The 25,077-nt window shown below is 44.3% G+C and overlaps 1 protein-coding gene across 1 annotated transcript in view; it reads right to left on the reverse strand.

The window, feature by feature from the left end:
- Positions 1 to 25,077, reverse strand: part of URAD (ureidoimidazoline (2-oxo-4-hydroxy-4-carboxy-5-) decarboxylase) — a 34,992-nt gene that overhangs the window by 8,997 nt on the left and 918 nt on the right. The window lies entirely within an intron of this gene.

Raw genomic sequence — 25,077 nt, forward strand, 5'->3', positions numbered from 1 at the left:
CGATTTTACTCCAGCCCGATTAACTTACCTCTCTGCCAATCCGATTCCGATCCACGCATGCAAATGAGGAGAACAGCATGCAAAGTAGGCAGGGAAGCGATTCACGACACCAATTTCGCAAACCAACTGTGCCGGAGATCAACCGACGAAGCGACTGCTGGGAGCCAGTCGCAAACGTCCTTTCCCACTCTCCATTGCCGCCCCGCTCTCTGCCCTTCTCCTGCCTTTCAGCCCCGACTTTCGGCCTTGCCGCCCCAAACTGCCCATGCTCTCTGCCGCCCAGACTGATCTCTGCTGCCCCGACTTTCCCGCTCTCTGCTGCCTTCCCTGCAGTGCGAGCCTGCATGTTTAAAGCGGGGCTGCACTACGCAGTGCAGCCCCGCTTTAAACACGCGGGCATGGAAATTTTGGAAATTCCTGAAAACTCTTTGCCTCCTCTTACAAGAGTGTATTACTTACCTGCTAAGCCCCAATCCAAAGAAGAAGAAAAAATTGAGGAACTCCGGGAGAGGTCATTGGACATTTCGGTAATACTGGAACAATCAGATAGAGAACTGGCTGTTCCAGCTACTCTCTTGTTGTCTGTTGCTTTGGCTCCAGATAAAGATTGGATATTAAAACTTTTCTTTAAAAATAGATCCAAAGACTTCCTGGGGCAACATATTCAGATTTTTCCTGATGTCTCTAGAGAGACTCAGAAAAGAAGGAAAGAATTTTTAATTCTAAAACCTGGAGTGACTCAAATAGGGGGTATTTTCTTTTTGAGATATCCATGTAAATGTGTAGTTAGATATTCATCATTGAAGTATATATTCACAGAGCCATCTCAACTGATTAGTTTTCTCTCAATGAAACGTCTAGAAAAAGGAATAACAACATAGGAAAGTTAGTTCCCTGCACTTTAGTCAGATAAGGATTTTTCTTATTTAATTAATTTGAATTATATATGTTCTACTCTTTAATTATGGATCCAATAATATTGAGGACTAGTGTGAGATCAGCTAGATTAGTATTTCCTTGTAGTAATATTAATTATGGAATTTTAGTTTAATATGTTGTTTGATCTCACTTTACTGTACAAGATATATATGCTTGGAAATATTGTAAAATTTTATAAACAAATACAAAAAAACAACAAACAAACACGCGGGCTCGCACTGCAAGGAAGGCGGCAGAGAGCAGGAGATTCAGGGCTAGTGAGTTTTAGCTGAGCTTCCTTGTGCATGGAGAGTGCCTGACTCTCATCCCCAAACTGTTGCAAACTTTTTGATCAACAGAGAGCCCGAGTTTGAAGAGGGGGGAGTTTTAGCCGAGGCTGCTGCCGCCGGGGATCGTCCGGAAGAGACAGGAGAGTTGGGGCCCGCCCCAAAAAAACACAGCAAAAACAAACAGAAACGCATGCCCAGACCATCTACAGGGAAAGCAGATGGTCTGTGCATGCGTCAGGATCGCACACTAGTGATCCATGTCGGCGGATGGGGGGGGGGGGGCGTTCCTCCAATCGCCCCCATTAGAATATTACTGCTTTCTGAATCCATCGGACCTGCCAGGATTGGACACGATCGGGCAGGTTAGTGAATCTAGCCCTATGAATCTTTCTTGGTGCTGGGAATCCTTCTGCTTAGGTATAGAGAATGACACGGTGACAAAATTCATCACTGTTCCCGTCCCCGCGGATAACCGTGGGAAATAATCCCATGTCATTTTTTAGTGTCTATTTCAACCTGTCCTTCTACACCAGCATTCTTCAAAGCAAAGCTTGAGGGTCAGTGGTTGTGGCCATTCGTACTCTGATTCGTATGTGGGCCAAGGATAATGAAGCCATTGTGACATCACTGATGTGATTGGCTCTTAGGTACTGGTGGAATGAGGCATTATGACATCACAATATCTGCTCTGGATAACAGAGACTGTCATTCTCTATCTCAACTTCAATCCTTCTACACCAGCATTCTTCAAAGCAAAGCTTGAGGGTCAGTGGTTGTGGTCATTCATACTTCATATGACATGAAGATAGTTTCCCGTGGTTATCCACGGGAACGGGAATGGTGATGAATTTTGTCACCGTGTCATTCTCTACTTAGGTGGTTAAAGGAAAATTGGGTGGATAAATTACTGTTCTGCTAAGGTTCCCATGATGATCCTCCAAAGAAGTTTCCTTGCTGGGAGGGGAGCAAGGCATGATAGAATTGTTTTAAAACCAATAAAAATGTGAAATAAAATGAAATGATCACAGGATTGTTTTAAAATAGTTAGGAGCCTATTCAGCTGTTGATATGGCAGAAGCATGTGCTAACAGCATGGCCTCCGAGTTAAGGGGGAAATTTTATATATGGTCTGAACATTAGGTGCTACTTTTGTGCTGAAATTGTGTCGCAGAAAAGCATTCTAACAGAAAATGGGACAGAAATAGCAGATCTATATGAAAAAAAAACATACACTCTCATTTGTAGGAGAGGCCCAGATTCTCTAAACGGTGCCAGTTTTTTAGGTCCTGGTAGGCACCCAAGTTAAGTGAAAAATGCTGTTTAAACAGAGTTTTAATCTGATTTTCAAGGAGCATACCAGCGCCTATAAAAACGGGGCTGGAATCTTGCCTCCATACAGTGATGTAGTAAGGGGTGTGTGGTCCGCCCCAGGCGCAGTCTTCCTCGGGGCGACGGCGCCCCTCCTGCTCTCAGTTCCCCCTGCCACATGCGTGCCTGCCCCTTTCCTCGTACTTTTTCGTCGTCGGTGTAAGCAGCCATGAAGTTGCTGCTTGTTTTGGTTTTGGCACTCTCTGATGTCACTTCTGGGACCCGCACCTAGGAAGTGGCATCAGCGAGTGCTGAAGCTGAGGCAAGCAGCTCCCGCCGAAAAATAGGTACAGGGAGGGGCGGGCGCGGCAGGGAGGCAGGAGAGGGGCATTGCTCGCCTCCGCTATGCCACTGCCTCCATAGGTGCTTTATGGTGCCTAATGCCAGAAGTTAAATACACAAATGTATTACCAAAATGTTAGTGTTAGTGACTTCAACATATATATATCACTAACTATCTACTACAATCTTTTCATATCAATGTTATTATAAAGCCATATAATGTCCGTTCACCTTTTGCGGCATCATATATAGAGATAGAATATTTCTGTAAATGTAGTTACAAAAATTTTTTATACGTACGTTTTTTTAATTATTATTTATCTTGTTTCCCTTAAATTTACAAGTTCAATTATGGGGAGGGAGGGAATTTTTATTGTTACATGTTGTATAAATATTGATTATATGATAGATAAGGGTGGGGAGGGTGGAGATAAGAGAATATCATATGTATCATTGTTGATGATTAAGTGTTATATTTGTGGTTATTTGTTTGGATATATTATCACACTTATAAGTTTAAAAATGAATAAAGAATTAAAAAAAATATATATTATTTATCATATTTTTCATGTTTTTCCTTTTTTCTTTTGTATGGACCTTCAGAGAGTAACTGGACTATATATTGTACCCAGCTACCTCACGTCTTCGTCAGTCCACTTTATTGTTTATTTCTATCCAAAACTCTAAAATCAGCCCTTAGCTTCAATGATTCATACTGGTGTTCATTAAAACTTCATATACTTTATCTTTCACTTTAATTATATTTCATATCATTGCATTTCTTAGTCATTAGTTTGACCACATTTGATTAGCTACTTAGCTTTGAGGTTAGCTCTCAAATTTCATCAATGCCACTTCTTCCAACATGCATGTTTCAAACAAAAATTTTCTTCATGGTCGAGGGGAACAATCAAGGGAGCACACAAAGGCTTCAAACTTTCCAAGTGTTTAATTTAAGGTCTATATCTTGAAAAGTAGATTATCTATTATACCTTAAATATTCCACTCACAGACCTCAGCGGTGCTACTGTGTGTAGAATAGCATTTTACACACACAGATCAAAAACACCAACTTCATCAGTCTATTTTTTTAAATATTTAAAATATTATTTTAAAGTGTTTATTAGTGGTCTCAAGCATATGAATGGTTGCAGTTGAAACAGGCCATTCAGAAGGGGTTCCCTGAATGACGTAACTTAAAAAATCAGTATATCTTGCCGGGCCCATGTTTCCAGACAGATTTGCTAGGGCATCAGGCCGCCAAGTGGTATAAATTAATATCTGAATATTTGAATAGAAAACCAAAAACAAGCTTAAAAGACATTTGGAGCATAAGAACATAAGAAGTTGCCCCGCTGAGTCAGACCAGAGGTCCATCCTGCTCAGCGGTCCGCTCCCGCGGCGGCCCATCAGGCCTAGTGCCTGAACAGTGGTCCCTGACTATATACCTGATAATTTACCTCTAATCCCATCCCTATAATCTACCTCTACTCTTATCTGTACCCCTCAATCCCTTTGTCCTCCAAGTACCTATCCAAAGCTTCTTTGAAGCCCTGTAGCGTGCTCCTATTTATCACATCCTCCGGCAGTGCGTTCCATGTATCCACTACCCTCTGTGTGAAAAAGAACTTCCTGGCGTTTGTTCTAAACCTCTCCCCTTTCAATTTCTCTGAGTGCCCCCTTGTACTTGTGGTTCCCCTTAATTTGAAAAATCTGTCCCTGTCTACTTTTTCTATGCCCTTCATGATCTTGAAGGTTTCTATCATGTCTCCTCTAAGTCTCCGCTTTTCCAGGGAGAAAAGCCCCAGCTTTTTTAGTCTGTCAGTATATGAGAGGTCCTCCATGCCCTTTATTAGCTTAGTTGCTCTTCTCTGGACTTTCTCAAGTACCGCCATGTCCTTCTTGAGGTACGGCGACCAGTACTGAACACAGTACTCCAGGTGCGGGCGCACCATTGCACGACACAGTGGCAGGATGACTTCCTTCGTCCTGGTCGTGATACCCTTCTTAATGATACCCAACATTTTGTTTGCTTTCCTTGAGGCTGTGGCGCACTGCGCCGACGCCTTTAATGTTGTGTCTACCATCACTCCCAGGTCTCTTTCAAGGTTGCTCACCCCTAACGGTGATCCCCCCCATTTTGTAAGTGAACATCGGGTTCTTTTTCCCTATATGCATGACTTTGCATTTCCCTATGTTAAAGCTCATTTGCCACTTTTTGGACCATTTTTCATTTGCCGCTTTTTGGACCAAATTTCTGCTACTCAATAGCCACAGATTTGGACTTGGAGGATGAGATGTACAACGTCAGCATCTATGAGACAAATCTGGTTTTATTCTGTTATATCAAATTTTTTGGACCCTGTTTGTTTGCAAAAGTTAGACAGTTCAAAATCTAATAGATGCTGGCGCTATCATCTATTGTCCCTTGATACCCAACTTCTGGAAGTCTATCTGGGGGGAAATTAATAGAATACTGGAAACTTCTATCCCATTGTCATATGACATTGTTTTATTCGGGACCTTGTTGCAAACTGACGGCCTCTTTTACAAAGCTGCGCTAGCGGCTGCGCTGCTTTAATGGCCCCAAAGCTCAGAAAGATTTAAAGGGCTTCGGGGCTGTTGCCGTGCAGCAGCCGCTAGTGCAGCTTTGTAAAAGAGGCCGTAAGAGTCCAATTAGTGCACGCCAGAACAGATTACTTCTAATTATGACAGGGATTGCGATGCAGTTAATTACAAAAAATTGGAAAAACTGGGATAGACTGAATTTTAATTTCTGGTGGGAATCCCTGTGTCAATTTTATAGATTTGAGCGAATGAATTCGGAACAACTGGGTCATTACAAAAAATTTAATGAGACTTGGGGGCCATTGGTGACATTTGTAAAAACTGATCACTAGTCTAATAAGCCTTTAATTTCTAAAAGGAAGTTCACATACATCTAGGGAGGGTGGGGAAAATATATCATTTTTGTGAGATAAAAGTGCTGTTTTATTGTACCATTTGTTTGTATATTCTATTGCACTTTGTGTTTATTTCAAAATTAATAAAGAATTACAAAAAAAAGTGCTTATTAGTGCTTTCTATTCAATCAATATCTTTTATCTTTTGAAAAGATACTCATCTTTTTAAATGCGGACTATGTTTCACCACAGGCTGTTTCAAGGAATTCCCCCTTCAAATTGCCAGTTCCATGTTACCCGCTGATAGAGAATTGCATCATGGGTAATGTAACATGGAACTTTGGTGGAGACAGAGACTGTGTCTAAATTCAAGAAAATCTGGGATAGGCACGTGGGATCTCTTAGAGAGAGGAAGAGCCTTTGGCCTTTATCTATCATCATTTTCTATGTTTCTAACTGTCCAGTCCAATCACTGAAAACCCAGTAGGCCATTGGGGATCAATGTCTCTACCTGTTGAAGATTTGTTCTTATTACACTGTGTGTCTCACTTGGTCACTTATAGCTCTCCTATTATGATTTTGGAGTTCCTTTCCTGTATTAAATTTGTGATTGCAAAGCAAGCCAAAGCAATGTACAATGATGGCAGTATATAAAATACATATGATAACATACATTTTTATTTTATTTATATATCCAATGAAATCCACTGCCGTCTTTTTTCACAGTTCATTTTGTCAGCATGTTCTTCACAGTTTTAGTATTTCTGAAACCTTTAATATCCCCACATAATCCAATTAATGCGGAAAATTTACTTTTGGCCCCTTAAAAACTTCACCCCCACCTCTGTCGACATCTACTCCTCTTTCTCCATCCCATGGCCCAAAGGCATGCCATGAAGATGTTCCCGAGCCTTCTAGTACTTCCTTGGAAAGATGAAAAGGTGACTGTGATCTGTCTTTCTTGACAAAAGCACACATAGATCCCTTTCAGGTAGAGTATAGCCACCTGGTATCTAATCTGACATTTCTAAGTAAGCAGATAAAGAGGACTCCACTTCACAGTTTAGCACCCTTCTCAAAGAACTGCATTTCCTGGACATATTTCAACTGACTGTCCATAAACATGTCAACCCAGACTCATCTCTTTTGACTCTTGCGGAAGACCTACAACAAAAGTCTTGACAGGGAAATTGAATCAGTGCTGATTTTACTGGAGTTTTTCCCATGGTCTTTGATATCGTGGACATCACAGTTTTGACCGAGGGACTGATTCCTAAAGCCACCATGTGCAGAAATTTTGCACTGACCATGAGGTATACACAGATATAAATGGGTGCAGAATCAGTGATGTATTTTGGATGGGCTCACAGTTAACTTGGATGGGCCCTTCACCTCCCCACCGCCGCCGCACGGAAATATAAAAAAAGAAATACAGGTTTTTATGCCTACACCTACATCTCTCCTCCTCTCAGGGTCTCCGCAGCTTCCCAAAATCTGCTCTCCTATCTATAAACCCTGATCCTCGCTGGCGCACCTTACAGGCTGGTGCACCTTACAGCGATTCATTTTTGCTGCTAGTGAAGATGCTTCAGGATTCCCTCTGCCACCCCCTGCTGGACAAGAAATGGGAAGTGAAATCAGTGAGGATGATATGCAAAAGAGGGAAGCCTGGGGGAGCCAGCACGGGCAGCAAAAATGAATCGTTGCTGGCACTGGGAACGCCTGTAAGGTACATCGGGGCGGGACAGGGCTTAGAGATAGGAGAGTAAATGCTGAGAGGCCACAGATTTAACAAGAGGAATGGGAAGTGTGGTATTGTTGCTTGGTGGATCTAAACCAAGAATGGGTAGGCCTGGGCCCACCCAGACCCATCCATAGCGATGTCACTGCACAGAATGAAGGAAGGGGTGAAACGCAGGAGTTAACTTGCTCAGTACACATAAATTAAAATGGATAATAATGAGGCATTATATATACCACCTCAATGCACAGGTGTGAACAGGAGATTTTAACTTGTGTACAATGTGGGAAATTCATCATCAGATCCAAGGCAGTGTAGAAGGATTAGTCGAGAGATGTTTGACCACTTTTTGGAATGTATTGCCAGTTGTTGTTGTTTTTTTTCTTTTTCTGTGACAATGACAGGTGCCTGCAACTTTTTAAAAGACTAAACCGAAGGAACAGCTGTGCAAGGAGGTAACAGTGACTTCATTATGTGCTTGCCCGGAGAAAATCAGCACACCTCTGTGCATGCTGTTCTCTGCATAAATATTAGCCTTGCAAAAATTCTGCCCGCAAAAGGTTTTTGCGAGGCTGATATATTTATATGCAGATGTGCTGGCCATTTCATTTTCTCCAGACAATCATGCAGTGAAGCCGCCTTTACCACAGAATCCTTGTGCACTGGTTTTCCCTGATTAGCATGCAAGTTCTATGCACTTTGAATTTGTATCTCATTAGCTTTTGTCATCACCGTGAATATTTTCTTGCTAATCTAATCTAATCTAATCTTCTGTTTCTGTGTCACTCATACCTAGGTAGGCTCAAGGCGACTTAAAGAGGGGGGTGAGGAAGGAGGAAAGGTGGGAGAAGAGAAGAGGAGGGTAGGAGGAGGGGAGGGAGAGTGATGGAGGGGGGAGGAGAGGATACAGGTGATTAAGTGTCAGATAGATGAGTGGCCACTGGCATACTGTATTGACCAGTGAATGATTGAAGGTCCTCCCTACGGGAAGCAGCACAGAGTAGCAACTACGAGCCTAAACAAAGCATAGACTGAGGGAGTAACTTGCACAGTGTCAGGTACAACCCTAGTCACCTACCATCATATAGTATTAGGGGTATCATGTTTGTGACGATAAAAAAAAGAGGACACGTGGTCCCACCCCAGCCCTACCTCTTTCCTACTGGCTGCATGCAGCCAGGACCATAGGAAGCTATAATTGTGCCCTGAGCGACTTGCCCTCCATGCCCCCCTCCTTTCTTGTGCTGCTCTCCCCCATGATATATCAGACTTTTCAGTTCTGAGTTTTGTAATTTATTCAGAATTAAAAATACAATTCTTCTCTCTACCTTAGTTGTCTAGCTGTCTAATCTCTGCTTTCCTCTGTCTTCTCAATGCTCATGCTAGTTTTTTGTGTATATTTGTCATTTTTCTCTCACCTCCTGTCTTCTTCATCTCCTTCACTACTATAGTCATCTTTAACCTTATTTTTTTCCCTCTCAGCATTCTTCAATCTCCTTTTCTCCCTCTCTTCATTCATTCGATCTATATAGTCTTCAACATCCCTCTTTTTATGTCTCTCTTTTCTCTCACACCTCACCTCTCATTCCCCAGTCTCTGAATAACTCTGTCCTCTACTCCCTTCCATTGACATTTTTCCTTTTTCTCCATTAAGCATAATTCTCTCTTTCTTCCAACTTCCATCCAGTGTGTCGCCCCTCTCTATCTCAGGTCTCCCCCACCCTTCCATCTAGCATCTCTCTATGGCTTTTCCATCCAGCATATCACCTTTTGTTCTCCTTATCCTTCCATTTAGCATGCCCCTCCTCTATCTTTCCATCAAGTTTCTCCCTTCTCTCACTATCCTTCTATCCAGTATCTTCTCTGCCCAATTTCTATCCAGTATGTCACCTTTTTCTCTCCTCACCTTTCCATTTAGCACATCCTTTCATCCAGCATTTCTCTTCAATGCCCATCCTTCCATCCAGCATCCCCACTCTACCCCTTTTCCATCCAGGGTCTCCTTTTCCTATCCTATCCTTTCGTTTAGCATGACCACCTCTCTCTCTCTCTCTCTCTCACTATCCTTCCAGCCAGTGACTCCACGTTCTCCCTACTCTTCAATCCAGTTGTGCTTATCACCCCCTTTCCTCTTCCCCTTCCTGTGTTACCTCCTTGGCTTCTTTTCCCTCCTGTTCTGCTTCCGACGCAGGACCGCTCTGCTGTTGGCTTTGTCAGTTTGCTGTCCCCTCTGAAGTCAATTCATATTCCAGGACAGAGGACCGGCATATCTGACAATCACAGTATGTGCACCAGCAGAGCGGCCCCTCGAAATATTTCTTTATGCCGCCAAAATCCAGACAAACGCAGAAAAATAAAAAAGTCACCCAGATGCCTGACAGATCCCTCAAAAAGAGGACATGTCGGGGGGAAACCTGGACATCTGGTATCCCTAGTTACTTCATAGTATGACAATAATATTCAGACACAGTGATAAGCAATTTGCAAGCCATTTCTAGACATGGACTGAACTAACCCCAGGTATTTAATGCAAGAGCATGCACAGCTCCTGACATTGAATATCTGGGCATGTGTGCTGATTTGGAAGTTAATTGGTTACCGGCTGATATTTAGATAGGTGCCTGGTTAACTTGACATGGAAGGTTAAGACAGTATTTTTGCTGTCCTAACTTTATGCACTTACTTAGCTGGTTAGTGGACTGAATAGTGTCGCTGACCATTGGGAAGAATAACCCAAATCACAGTTACCAGATACTAAGATCCATCTTGGGGGTTAGCGTCCAAGAAAAGGATCTGGGTGTCATCGTGGACAATCCGATGAAACCTTCTGCCCAATGTGTGGAGGCGTCCAAATAAGCAAACAAGATGCTAGGAATTATTTTTAAAAGGGATGGTTAACAAGACTAAGAATGTTATAATGCCTCTGTATCGCTCCATGGTGCGGCCTCACCTGGAGTACTGGGTTCAATTCTGGTCTCCTTATCTCAAGAAAGATATAGTGGTACTAGAAAAGGTTCAAAGAAGAGCGACCAAGATGATAAAGGGGATGAAACTCTTCTCGTATGAGGAAAGACTAGAAAGATTAGAGCTCTTCAGTTTGGAAAAGAGATGGCTGAGGGGAGACGTGATTGAAGTCTGAAAAGTTGGATAATTTCCTGAGAAAGACATGAGGGAAACCACTGCTTGGAATGTTGCTACTTTTGGGGATTTTGCCAGGTTCTAGTGACCTGGATTGGCCACTGTGATAATGGGCTACTGGGCTTTATGGACCATTGGTCTGACCCAGTAACCAGCTAAGTTCTGGCTTCACCCAAGCTCCGCCACTAGACTGCCCCTAACTTAGCCAGTTAGGGAACTACCCAGGAACCTTTCTTGCTTGGCTAAACTCTTGAATATCAACTGCTATGCTTCTGCATTGCAAAGTCTTCAGGTAAAAGCAGGTGATTTTTTTTCTTCTTTCTGGAACTTGAGATTTACGATGTCCCAGGGGTCAGGGCTGTTGCCTGACATATTGAACTTTTATATACAACCTTCAGGAAAATAAGTCAGAGGAACTGGCTTTAAATTTCATTTGCATGGGTGTACTTCCGATGAAGTTGGAAGGGAGGGGAGGAGATCAAAAGGGGACCTGCTTCTCTGCCTCCAAGGGGTGGAAGGACGGGGTTGAAAGGAGAGTCTACTGCTCTGCTTCTGGGAGGTGAGACAGCGGGAGGATCTGGAGAGCAGAGAGCATCTGCATCTCTTATGTGGGTCCTGGGGTGCACCTAAGTGTCTTATGCAGGTCCAGGCAAGACTCACATAAGCGTCTGACAGCTAGCAACTTAAGAATTAGCCCTGGATATTCAATTCTGGCCTGGCATTGAATATCTGAGACTAATTCTGACCTTCACAAGCTGAATATCGACTCTTATGTTTTTAATTACTATGCATTGGAGGTCTTTAAGAATCTGCTATATTGTGGAAGTTAAGGTTCCTCAACCTCCACTGCATTAAACTTCCAAAGGATATTGACACACGGTCAAAGGTAAAGGCTAGGAATTTGATGTACTGCTTTTCTTTGGTACAACCAAAGCAGTTTTACAACTTATTTTTTTTATTGTTATATACAGGTACTTTCTCTGCCCCTAGTGGGTCCCCAATCTAAGGGTTAAGAGACATTCTCGTAGCCACAAGGAACCACATGAGTGTGAGATATAAACAGTTAGTCAATTTGCAATGCAGAAAAACATTGACCTCTGATGCCTGGTTTGATATAAACACAGAAAGGATTTGGCTCTCTCAGGCTTGCACTTGTACATACTGCCATCTGGTGAAATTTGCTTAAATAGCACTCAACCTGTTAATTTACAGCAGTGGTCTCAATCTCATGGCCTGGGGGTCACATGTGGCCCGCCAGGTACTATTTTGAGGCCCTCGGTATGTTTATCATAATCACAAAAGTAAAATAAAACAGTTTCTTGATCATATGTCTCTTTAGCTATAAATTACAATATTATTATTAAGATTTGGCCAAAAGGAAAGATTTATAAACTATAAAGAGTTTTGCCTCATGCAAAATTGTCATTTCTTTAATAAGACATTAACATTTTTTCTGAGGCCCTCCTAGTACCTACAAATCCAAAATGTGGCCCTGCAAAGAGTTTGAATTTGAGACCACTGATTTACAGAGACTATTTATTTATTTTATTTATTTTGAGCATTTGGTATATTGCCATTCATAGAGCATTATTGCAGTGCAGAAAAGCAACAATGAGTAGTAGAATGAACAGAAACAAAAAATTACCACAACGTGCGCGAGCATATGAACAAAACATCATCAATGGGAGGGAGTTGCATAGCACAAGAAAAATAAATTGCCTCTAAGAAAATGGAACATGAGGACCATCTGCTGATTGGATCTGGCTGAAGGCATTGAGAGAGATACCTCCTTGGTGATCCTCCAGGTGTGAGGCCCCTACCACTGGCCATAAGAAGGCATTTCTGCTACAGCCCACGGTGCATGCCCATTGGCATGTGTCAGAAGGGATGTGACCAAAGGGCAGAAGCCCCTTTGGAGCCACAAGGCGCAGGCAGTACTTTGTTCCTTATAGGAAAATGAAAGGCTGGCAAAAATAAAGTTATGAACCTGCCATAGTAAAACGACCAATGGATCAACGTGTTTGGCAGATTAATGTCACATCTCTAGTTCTGAAGTATCTCTTTCCTTGGGAGGTCCTACTCCTCCTCCACATCCCTCTTGTTTAGGGGAGAAAGCCAATGCATCCAATCAGGTGTGCGTTGAAGGTCAAACTGGACTTCTGCCAGCTCCCACTCCAACTCCCAATTCATCAAATGACTGCGGTAAGTCTTCAGATACTTTTAAGATTCATCTTCAGTTCTGTAGCAAGCTTCCTCGATTCTGGTTTCTCAGTCTACAGATTGCTTCTTTAAATAATGTAATGCAAGCTAGTAATAGAATTGAGAAATATTTGCAAGATAATTTTGAAAATGTTCAATAAATATGTTGAGGAAGCATCACAAAAATGTAGTGAGCAAGAAGCCAGGATTTTGGCTGCTGAGCAAAGATGCAAGAAGATGGAAAATCAGATGTCCGATTGTCATTCAACTATTGCAGAGAGCTCCAAGGATAGTTAATTAGTTCATTTACAACTTGAAAAATCTGAACAGGGCCAGAGCATGTAAATTATGAATGTTGAATTTTCCTGTTAACCACTTTTTATCACCTGAATAATTTTTTTTTTTTAATGTAAATGAAAGATGTGCTTGAGTATTCAGATGATAATGTTGTGAGAAATATGTATTATTTACAACAGGGGTGCCCAATAGGTCATGCGCTTTTCAAAGAGCGTGATTCCTGGTGGCGTGAGGTGTGCCTCCGTGCCGAATTCGATTTTCAAACTTGGAGGCAGGCCAGAACACGGAGACACTCCCCCTCGCCGTCACTCACCGCCAGAGTTTGCCGCTGATTTGGAGGGGGAGGGGGGGCACAGGCGCACCTGCCAGGATCTTCTCACCCTCCTCACCCGCCCACCGCGGCTCCTCTCTCGAACCGCACCAGGCGGGAATCGAGAGAGGAGCTGCGGCGTCGGCTTTCAAGTGAAACACGGGCGGGTGGGCGACCTGTAGACAGGAGGCTGCCGAAGCCGTAAACAAAGCTTCCCGGGGGAAGGGGGGGGAACAGGCCGTGGCGGCTTTAGGCAGATGTCGGTGGAGGTAAGGGTTGCTGCTGGACATGGGAAGAGATGCTGATGGACGGTGGGGGTAAAAAAAAGGAAGGGAGGCCTACTGCTGGACAGGGGGAGCAGGAAAGAGGTGCTGCTTGACAGGGGGGAGTTAAAACAAAGGGAGAAGGGCTGCTGCTGGATAAGGGGACCAGTGAAGGGGTGGTGGTGGACACAGGGGAAGATAAAGGAAGGGAGAATGGACAGGGGGAGCAGGCAAGGGGTGGTGGTGGACAGCCGAGGAAAAAGAAAGACAGAAAGAAAGAAATACAGAAACAGGCTAAGGAGAGAGAGAGAAAGAAAGAAAAAAAAAAAATGAGCTACATTACTAGTTTCATTTCAGATGGAAACTCAAAAAAGGCATATTTTTCCAACAAAACCATTTTATTTTGTAGACAGAGAATTCTTGTATTTCCTGACATTGCCAGATCAAATAGTAAATCAGATCAGATAGTGATAGTAAATTATGATACTACAGTTGAGAATCTGAAAGTTTGAATTTGAAAAAAGCACATCTGGATCGGTGAACCGGTTGGTGTATGGTAAATGATTTCAAGTATTATACCAATTTAGTAAACTAAGGGCCCCTTTTATGAAGCCGCGCTAGCGGTTTAATGCACGTAATAGCGTGCGTTAAACCGCCGGCCGTGCTAGCTGCTAACGCCTGCCTTGAGCAGGCGGTAGTTTTTTGGGGTGATTAAAAGTCGCAAGCGCTAACCCCGCTAACGCGGCTTGCTAAAAGGAGCCCTAAATATATATACAGAGTGCCAAGATATTTTAAGGACATTTTATGTGTATATCAGCCGAGACGTACGTTCAGATCAGAACAAAAGATGTTGTTAGATGAGGGAATATGGGATGGAGTTCATTATGTTGACACAGTAAAATCTGCCTTTTTCAGATTCTGTGTTGACATTTTGAGGTTTAGAAAATGGTTAAAAATTTATGTTACATATTGTATAAGGTATTGATTATATGATAAGAAAGGGTGGGAAGGGTGGGAGTTAAGAACATATCATTTGTACCATTGATGATTATTAAGTGATATAATTATTGTTAATTTGTTTGAATATATTGTTACACTTATTGTAAACTTGAAAATGAATAAAGAATTGGAAAATAAACAAACAAACAAAAAAACACATTTCTTTTTCAGGAGTTTTACTGAACTCAGGTTTATTCTCTCCTCAGAGGTTTTGTCTGATACCATTAATTTGATGGCGTAAGGGGAGGCTTGTTTTAAGTGTTTGTTTACTATTTGACCCTGGGCAAGTCACTTAATCCCCCATAGCCCCAGGTACGTTAGATAGATTGTGAGCCCACCGGGACAGAGAGGGAAAATGCTTGAGTATCTGATTGTAAAAAACCGCTTAGATAACCTTGATAGGCGGTATATCAAATCCTAAGAAACTTGAAGGAACTTGAAACTTGATTGTTTTAATTGATTATGTATGTATTTATATAAACTGCCTAGGTCTTAGGGCTAGATTCACAAAGAGGTGGCAAAGAGGTGCTTTGGCGTTGACACCCGCAGCTGACCCCAAGTCTGCACAATGAACTCAAAAGCCGCGGGACCAAAACACCACTCTCCGGGATCTAGCACATGACCGAGGAAGTCCACCTGGACATTCTCCACTCCTGCTATGTGGGATGCCGAGATGTCCAGAAGATGAGTCTCTGCCCAGGCCATGAGCAGAGAAGCCTCCTGCGCCACCAGACTCCTGGTTCCCCCCCCCCCCCCCCGACGATTGACATAGGCCACCACTGTGGCATTGTCCGAGAGAACCAGAACAGACTTGCCCGTCAACAACGTCTGGAACACTAGCAACGCCAGAACATTGATTGACCAAGACGCCTCCTCTTCCAACCAGTTTGTGACCCTGACACGATTCACTTCTGGCCGATCCTTTTTGCACCCGATTCGATCCGCACATGCAAATGAGGGGAAATGCATGCATAAGTAGGAAGGCAGCGATTCACTAAACCAATGAGGAACACCGATTGAGCTGGCTGATCCAAACAGAAGCGACTGCTGAGTACCAGTCGCTCACGTCCTTGCCGACTGTCCTGCTCTCTGCCGCCCTGAAATCCCAGCCCTGCAGCCCTGAAATACCAGTATCCAAAATAAAAAACCCATCAAAAGCACCCTGCTCTCTGCTTCTCTGCTGCTTCTGCCGCCCTGCCTCTCTGCCACTATCCATGCACAGTGTCAGGAGCAGAAATCTAAAATGAACTTGACCTAGCACTGATGCGACAAAACAATGAAGCCGTCGGCACAGTGCGCAGCGGCCTATAAGAAGGCGAACAGAATGCTAGGTATTATCAAGAAAGGTATTACAACCAGAACAAAAGAAGTTATCCTGCTGTTGTATCGGGCAATGGTGCGCCTGCATCTGGAGTACTGCATCCAATATTGGTCGCCGTACCTTAAGAAGGATATGGCGATACTCGAGAGGGTTCAGAAAAGAGCAACGCGATTGATAAAAGGTATGGAAAACCTTTCATATGCTGAAAGATTAGAGAAACTGGGTCTCTTTTCCCTGGAAAAGCGGAGACTTAGAGGGGACATGATAGAGACTTACAAGATCATGAAAGGCATAGAGAAAGTGGAGAGGGACAGATTCTTCAAACTTTCGAAAACTACAAGAACGAGAGGGCATTTGGAAAAATTAAAAGGGGACAGATTCAGAACCAATGCTAGGAAGTTCTTCTTCACCCAAAGGGTGGTGGACACCTGGAATGCGCTTCCAGAGGGTGTGATAGGACAGGGTTCAAGAAGGGATTGGATAATTTCCTGAAGGAAAATGGGATAGAAGGGTATAGATAGAGGAATACTATACAGGTCCTGGACCTGATGGGCCGTTGCGTAAGCGGACTGCTGGGCATGATGGACTTCTGGTCTGACTCAGCAGAGGCAATGCTTATGTTCTTACTTGAGCTTTTCAACAAGTGTGTACTACAGATTTCATGAACACGTCTGCAGCTTTTTGGCAGGGTCTGGGTGAGAGCTTGCCTGATGGATTAACTTTTGACTTTTACTCACTAGCCCATGGTTTTAACCCGCGGGTTTAAAGCGGGGCTGCACTGCGGCATGCTCTGGAACAGAACAGAACAGAACACGCCGTAGTGCAGCCTCGCTTTAAACCCACGGGTTAAAACCACCGGCTCGCGAGTAACCCTTCCCTGCAGAAACTGCAGAGGAACCGGGAGAAGCAATCACAGGCAGGACTTCCTCGCTGGAGCTGGGGAACCCGGAGAGGTGGTCACGGGCGGGACTTCTGCACTGGAGCTGGGGAAGGAGAGAGGGAAGGCGGCAGTGGGGCTCGGTCCCTGGAGCAGGTGAGTGGGCAGTCAGGAGAAGAAGCGCATGCGCAGACCATCTACTTGCAAAGAAGATGATCTGCGCATGTGTCTGGATCACTCCGCAGCAATCCATGCAGTCGCTGTGGGGCGAGCCTCCGATTGCCTCTATTTGCACGAGGAAGGTTGGTGAATCGGTCGCCCGGGAATACTCGGCTACAGATCGGCCGTGGATCGGATCGCTAAGGTAAGTATAGTGAATCTAGCCCTTAGGCAATGAACAAATTTTTTAAATAAATAAATAAACACCACAGTAGGACTTCAGCCTTTTAATTTTAGGCCATTTACCAGAGAACGTTCATATGTAAAAAAAAAAAACCACCTGCATACAAAATACTATGAACACTTGAATGTAGTCTTTTGACCATGGATCCTTTACAAATCATTTAGGGCAGTAAAAAAACTTTTACCAAGGGCCGGCAAGGCAAATGGTTTGATACTCATTCAATTCCTATGAGCGTTGGAGCATTTACCTCCCCAGTCTGCGGTAAAAGGCTCTACCACTGCTTGATAAATGGCGCCCTTATTAAGTAAATGCCACAAAAGCTAAGCTTCCCATATATGTGCCGAACAGGTCCCTCCACTCCCAGGATGAAATACACCTCCAAATGACCCCTGGTCGTGCCCTTCAACTGCAAACCACCTACTCCCACTTCATACCGACTGGCCTTGCAGATCAGATCCCTTGAAGGACTCCTAAGCTTTAGGAAAGCAATAAAAATACATCTTTTCACCTAACTCCCCTGCCGAAGACCGATGGATTAGAAAGAAATGTATATTGTATGTGTCACGTTAGGAAAAAACTTGTACTGAAAAATCTTGCATTGTAACTAAGGCAAATCAAACCTGTAAACTGTCTCTGTGTGTCAAGTTAAGATAAAACTTGTATTGAAAAATTTGCACTGCAAGGATAACTATGGCAAATTGTAACCTGTAAACTGTATATTATGTATATTAGTATGTGTCAAGTTAGGATAAAAACTTGTATCGTAAACTTATACTGTGTAATTAAGGCAAATCCAGTTCAAATCGTAACCTGTTCGGAGCTCTTTGGGGAAAATGGGATAGAAAATGAATTAACTAAATAAATTAAAAACTGGTTGCTCTTATTTAACCTGTTCATTGGTTTATGGGCCCCTAACTGATTCGTACACAGTCACTCAGAGATTTAGCGCCCTCTCCTGAATCAAAATCCAGTGCACTAACCACTCCATCAGAGGAACATAACTCTAAACAATTTATAAGATATTAAAGTATTGGGGGAATTTTCAAGTGGACAGCTTATCAATTAGAACTAAAATGAAAAGCTATGTTATCTGGGAATTATTTTAACAGAATTTCAAAATGAGATCTATTTTGACTTTAGCAATGTGAACTGTGTAAAGCAGCCCCATGATAGGGCACAGTGGTTAAAGTTTCAGCCTCAGCCCCGTGAAGTTGCAGATTCAAACCTATGCTGCTCCTTGTGACCTTGGGCAAGCCACTTAATCCCCCCATTGTCCCAGGTTTATTAGATAGATTATGAGCCCACCAGGATAGACAGGGAAAAATGCTTGAGTACCTGAATAAATTCATGTCAACCATTATGAGCTCCCTTGGGAGAACAGTATAGAAAACTGACTAAATAAATATGGCAGCTGGGTCTCCTCTGTTTCTTTGTTGCATCATGAATTCTACCTACTGCCCACAGTGAAAGAAAGTCTAGTCTTAGAGCGCCACCTTGTGTCCACATGAACAAGAATAAAAGCTACAGTAATATGCTTAAAATGGGAATACAGTACACTGATCTCTGAACCTTCCTAATGTGGTCTTTTCCTATGTAACCATTTCTTATATATTTACATTTTTTGAATAAAAACCACATACAGTTTATTATGGTTGCAGACCCTGTATATAAAAAAAATCTCTTTCCTCGAGTTCCCTCTTGAACACTTTGTATTATGTTAGCACTTTCCATGCAAACACAAACAAAAAATCCAACAGAACTGCAGTGATATGTCGAACAAGGAACAAAAACATAAAACTGCAGGAATGGTGTACAAGACGCCAAGTCTTTAATAAACATACATTGGTATGAACATAAAACAATTTGTATCCAAGTAGGTTGGTGAACCCAGAAGGGCTACCATATTGGTGAAGTCAAAAGAGAGGACACATGATCCCACCCCCACTTCACCCTGACCCCACCCTTGCTCTACCCCTCACTCTCACCTCACCATGGCCCCACCTTCACCCCACCCCTACCTCACCAGTCTTTCCCCTGTCCTGCCCCAACCCATGTTTCAAAGTAACACTCCTTCCTCAGGGGTCCATAAAGAATATCATATACTGGGGAACTTGTGGATAACAACTGGAAACAGCGATATCATGAACAAGTAAGCAGGCTGGTGAAACTCCTTCGCAGCGGGTTAGGGTGGGCCCTTCTCTCCCCCCATCCCTCCAGATCCTTCTCTGAATGCAAACCTTCTCCCTATATGACCCCTTCCTGGTAGATCCCTGTCTCCAGAGCAGTGCCTCCCTTCCTTACAAATAAAACAATATATCTTAGGAAGAACTTCTCAAGACCAGGCCTGCTCTCCTCATCTGTCAAGGGATCTCTCCAGATATTACCCCATCCCATGGGGTAAAGTCCCATTCTGTGCCCCAACTGGTAATGACCCCAGGACCAGCAATTCAGCAAGGAAAGGAAAGTAATCTACCTGCCATTACAGAATACTTGTGTACATCTGCAGTTCTGTAGTTTCCCTAAGCCCCTATTTGTCTGTTAATTTAGACTATAAGCTCTATTGAGCATGGACAGTCTCCTAAATGTGTTGATGTACAGCACTGCGTATATCTATCAGTGCTATAGAAATGTTAAATAGTAGTAGTAGGCAGTTAGACATGTAACTAAGAGCACACTTCTGACCTGAATATGGGTGCAAAAAAAACTGTATTTTGGGTTTTTTTTTATATCTTTGGGAGGTAGGGTTATCAGACTTCTGGATTTACCCAGACATGTCCTCTTTTTAGAAGACTGTCCACATGTCCGGATGTCTTTCTAAAATTTGAGGAGTTTGTCCAGGGTTTCCTGTCCCCCCCTACCTCTGCCGCTGAAATTAAATATTCGGGCCAGCCGGCAGCATTATGGATCTGCTGCTGTTGGCCTGCATCAGAAGCCTTCATTCAGCTGTTGTTCCGCCCATGTGGGAACAGGAAGTGGTTGACAGTGATGGCTTTTGGGCAGGTCAATGGTAGCGGACTCACCTCATTGATGCTGCTGGCTGGCCTGAAGATTTAATTTTAGCGGAGGAGGTAGGTGAGGGATATGTGAGATCAATTCTCAATTTGGGGTGGTCTGGGGCTGGAAAGAGAGAGAGAGCCCATGCCCCAGATCCTGCTGGAGGGGGTTGGGGGTTGGAGGGAGAGAGTCAGAGAGAAAGAGACAAGAATCTGTGGGAAGGGGATTGGAGGGAGGGAGGGAGAGAGAGAGTCAGAAAGAGAAGTACCCAGAAGTGTAGGGTTACCAGATTTTGGACTGCAAAACCCCAGACACATGGCCCTGCCCTGTTCAGCCCCAGCCCTGCCTCCAGCCCCACCCTCACAAAGCCTCCTCTCTTCTTCCCTGATGAGCTCCAGCCATGTCTGAAGCATACCGGATGTGTGTGATGTCATCTACTCAGGCTTGGATGCCCTCCAGATGCTGCCAGAGCTCTTCTGGGCTTTCTAAAACCCAGCCAAACTGCCAGGCCTTGGAAAGTCCACCCAGGCACCTGAACAGAAAGAGGTTTTCCCAGACATCTGGTAACCCTACATAGGGGGGTCGGAGGGAGGGAGGGCGAGACAGAGAAGCACCCCGAGGAGGGGGTGGAGTGAGTGAGAGTGAGAGAGAGAAGCATTCATGGGATGTTGGAGGGAGGGGTATAGAGAGAGAAAGAGAGCGAGAGAGGAGCACTTACAGAAGGTTTGTTGGAAAGAGAGAGAGAGAGAGAGAGAAGCATCTGTTGGTGGAGGATTGGAGGGAGAGAGAGAGAGATAAACACCAGAAGGGTACAGAGGATGGGAAGGGGGACTAAAGGGTGAAAGCTGGGAGATGGGCGCAGTGTTGGGGCAGGAGAGGGGAAAGACTGGTGAGGTAGGGGTGGGGTGAAGGTGGGGCCATGGTGAGGTTGGGGTCAGGGGTGGGGTCAGGGTGAAGTGGGGGTGGGACCCTCTCTTTTGACTTCACCAATATGGTAGCCCTACTGGGAGGGGGTGTGTGGACCCATCCAAAATGCTGGGTCTGGCTATGCCACTGTTGTGAACTTCTTGAAACTGAAGACCATCCTTTCCGTTCCGCCTCACTAGTGCTATTGCTGGGCCTAGATGCCGCAGGATCATCAGCTGTCATCTTTCCTCTGCACCTACCACCATTTACATGCCTACCACTGTCAAACATTGTGGCTCAATCAGGTTAGATTTTGCGTTTATGAGAGTGGGGCTTTAACTTTAATATGTGCCTGTCTAGCCCTGCATACACCTGGTAGGACTTTAAAAATGATAAGTAGTAGCAGAAGAGAAGGTCTGTACCTTTTAGGTTCCATATTGCTTTGAGCGTGCACCAGCAGGATGTATGGGCCCACGGGGGGATAATTCTATAATCTAGATGCTCACATTGGCATATGCATTATGTGCACATATGCTTAGAATGCTAGCCTATGTGCACATATGTGTGCACATTGATGCATATATGTTTGCATGCCACTGTTTTGGAAATACCCATCTCCATACTTAGTGCATATTTGCAAGGGGGACATACACAGGGACAGAGTATGGTTGGGACAAAGATAAAGCTCCCACTTATATGAATAACACACAGAATACTGTAAGTAGTGGACTAGATTCTGTAAATGGTGCCTGAATTTGGACACTGGAAAAAATAAGCACTTGCCTATGCCGGTTGCGTAGTAAAAATGGCTGCTGCAACTTCCCACAGCTGCCTCACGAGACTGCCATAGCTGTTTTGATATTGGATCCAGCGCAGAGGCCACTAAACCACCAGGGCTTTTTAAGGTAGGGGATGGCCTATGAGAGGTCAGGAGGGCGGTTGGCCCAGGAGGACCTCTTTTCTGTGGAGAGGAGGAAAAATTCAGTTCTGGCCGAAACCAAGTGGTGATTTTCAGCCACTGATTCATCTTTAGCTTGGGGTTACCATATTTGTGAAGACAAAAAAGAGGACACATGATCCCACCCACACAGCCCCGCCTACACTCCACCCATTTTCATGGTTCCCTTTCCCATCCTCTGTACCCTTTTATTGCTTCTCTCTCTCCATCCCCTTTCCCTCAACCTTCCTCCTCCACAGGTGCTTCTCTCTCTCTCTCCTTCCAACCCTCCCCCGCCCCAACCGTGGGTTCCCCACCCTCTCCTTCCAACTTCCTCCCCTGCTGTATCTGTATCTGCCTTCCCATCCAGCATTACCCTTCTCCAAGCCATTTTCTCCAGCACTCTCTCCTTTCCATAATGCTTCTCCAGTCCCCACCCTCCATGCTTTCTCCAGCCCTCCTCCCTTCCACCATGCTGCTTCTGCAGCCCTCCATCCTTCCATGCTGTTTCTCTAACCCCTCTCCATGCTGTTTCTCCCTCCCTTCTTCACTGCTGTTTCTCCAGCCCTCCCTCTAACACAACGGTCTCAAACTCGCAGCCCGCCAGGTACTATTTTGAGGCCCTCGGTATATTTATCATAATCACAAAAGTAAAATAAAACAGATTCTTGATCATGTCTCTTTAGCTATAAATTACAATATTATTATTAAGACTTAGCTAAAAGGAAAGATTTATAAACTATAAAGAGTTTTACCTCATGCAAAATTGTCATTTCTTTAATAAGACATTGAGGCCTAGATTCTGTAAAGTGCGCCTAACTTTAGATGTGCTATAGACGTCCTTGTAGCGCAAGTGGCAATTAGAGTTATTTAGGCACTGTTTAGGCATCGTATAGACATCTCTAATGCACTGAGGCCCTGATTCTGCAAAGTGCGTCCTGATTTTAGGCAGTTGTAGGTATCCTATAGCTGTCTAATCAGCCAATCGGGATGCACGTTTTTTAAAAAAATGCTCCCCAAGCAGGCCGCCTAAATTGAAGGCGCCTCCGGGAGCCTAGGGAGGCCCGCAAGATACCTAAGCTCGCCTAAGGGCCTTAGGCGAACATAGGCAGCCCTACCCGTCTCCCTATTAGAGGAAGAGACGCTTAAAATGTAGGCCAGCAAAATGCTGGCCTACAATGTAAGTAGACGCGGCCACTATACTTGTCGCGGCAAGGGATCTCCCTGCCGCAATAAGTATAGCGGCCGAAGCCGCCTGTCCGATCATCAGCAGGAGGGTGCCCAACCCCTCCTGCTGGAACGCCCTCCCCCTGAAATTCCCGATCGCCGGCAGGAGGGTGCCCAACCCCTCCTGCCGGAATGCCCTCCCCCCAAACTCCCAATCGCCGGCAGGAGGGTGCCCAACCCCTCCTGACAAAATGCTGCCCCCGCCCCCCGAAACTCTTGATCACCAGCAGGCGGGTGCCCAACCCCTCCTGCCGGAAAGCCGGACCTCCTCCGGACCCCCCATGCTAACGACCCCCCCGATGACCCCCAACTCCCAACAACTAACCTCTGAATTTCCATCTTGCTGCCATCCAGCCATCCAGCCGGCAGGCCCGCCTCATCGAAATGAGGCAGGCCCGCCCCTTCCCGGCCCATCCCTGCTAACCAATCAGGCCTTAGGCATAGCGGGTCTGCCCATTCCCACTAACCTTAAGGTGTGATTGGCCCAAAAACCTCATATAGATGCCAGATAGACGTCCCTAGGTGGTTTTTTAAGCTTAACTTAAGCCTAACGTATGCCTAACTTATGCCAAACTTAAGCTAAAGTATGCCTAACTTAAGCCTAACTTAAGCCTAACGTATGCCTAACTTAAGCCTAAATTATGCCTAACTTAAGCCTAACATATGCCTAACTTATGCCTATCTTAAACAAGACAGCTGATTTTTCTTCTTCTGTGGTGGGCTTTAAGCAGATCCCAGTGTCTGGGAGGAGGTAGATGGGAGAATTGGGAGGGCCGGCTAAACCCGTACAGACTTCCCCATTTTAAAAACCAAAAATGGCCGGGCACCTGGTCAGTCCTCTAAAAAGAGGACATGTCTGGGTTTTCCTGGAAATCTAGTGACCCTATTTCACCTGAAACCAATGCCCACTCAACTCTAGTTTGGTTTGGTCTCTACAGTGAACATCAGTTCAAGGGCAATCAACATTCGCAAAGCACCTCCCTTCTCCTCTAAGCCAAATTCTTCCAATATTTATTTATTGAGATTTACTAACTGCCTTTTCTTGAAGAGATTTACCCAAATCTGTTTACAATACATTGAATAGTAATCAGGTGCTCTTAGGTATTTTCCCTCTCTGTCCTTGACAGACCCACACTGATAAATGGTGCTGGGTGAAGCTGCCTTTAAATATTCCACCCAGGAATGTCCAAAAACAGGGAAGGACAACAATAATGATCAAATGTAGCATTTGTGGTTCCTGTCATTTTTAATACACCTTTTAATTTTCTGTACTATTTTACCTCACAGTCGATTTTCATCTCCTCGGGTAAGTGCATTGCATTAACACATTTTTTTTTTTTAAGTACATCAAGTTTACACTGGGGCTTAAGTTTATCCAGGAGGCAATGGAGGGTGAAGTGGCATCGCGTGATCATAGTCGCAAGAAGCATCATTGCAAGAGGCAGGATTGGAATCCCAGTCTCCCTGCTTTTAGCCTGCTGCTCTAACCACTGGCCCATCCCTCCAGTTCTGAGTTGAATACAGTGTAAAATTAATTCCATTTATACGCCTGAAGTAGTATCTGGGTCTGAACGAAACAGGAAGCGGTCCAGAATTTAATAGCAAAGGAAATAGCATCAAAGGGAAGGGGTAGTAAGTGTAAGCAAGGACACAGGAGAATGCACTTTTAAGGAAGCTCGTACCTGGAGGCATTTTAAACCTTAC

Source organism: Geotrypetes seraphini, chromosome 6 (genome assembly GCF_902459505.1).
Source record: "Geotrypetes seraphini chromosome 6, aGeoSer1.1, whole genome shotgun sequence".
Classification (NCBI taxonomy): Eukaryota; Metazoa; Chordata; class Amphibia; order Gymnophiona; family Dermophiidae; genus Geotrypetes; species Geotrypetes seraphini.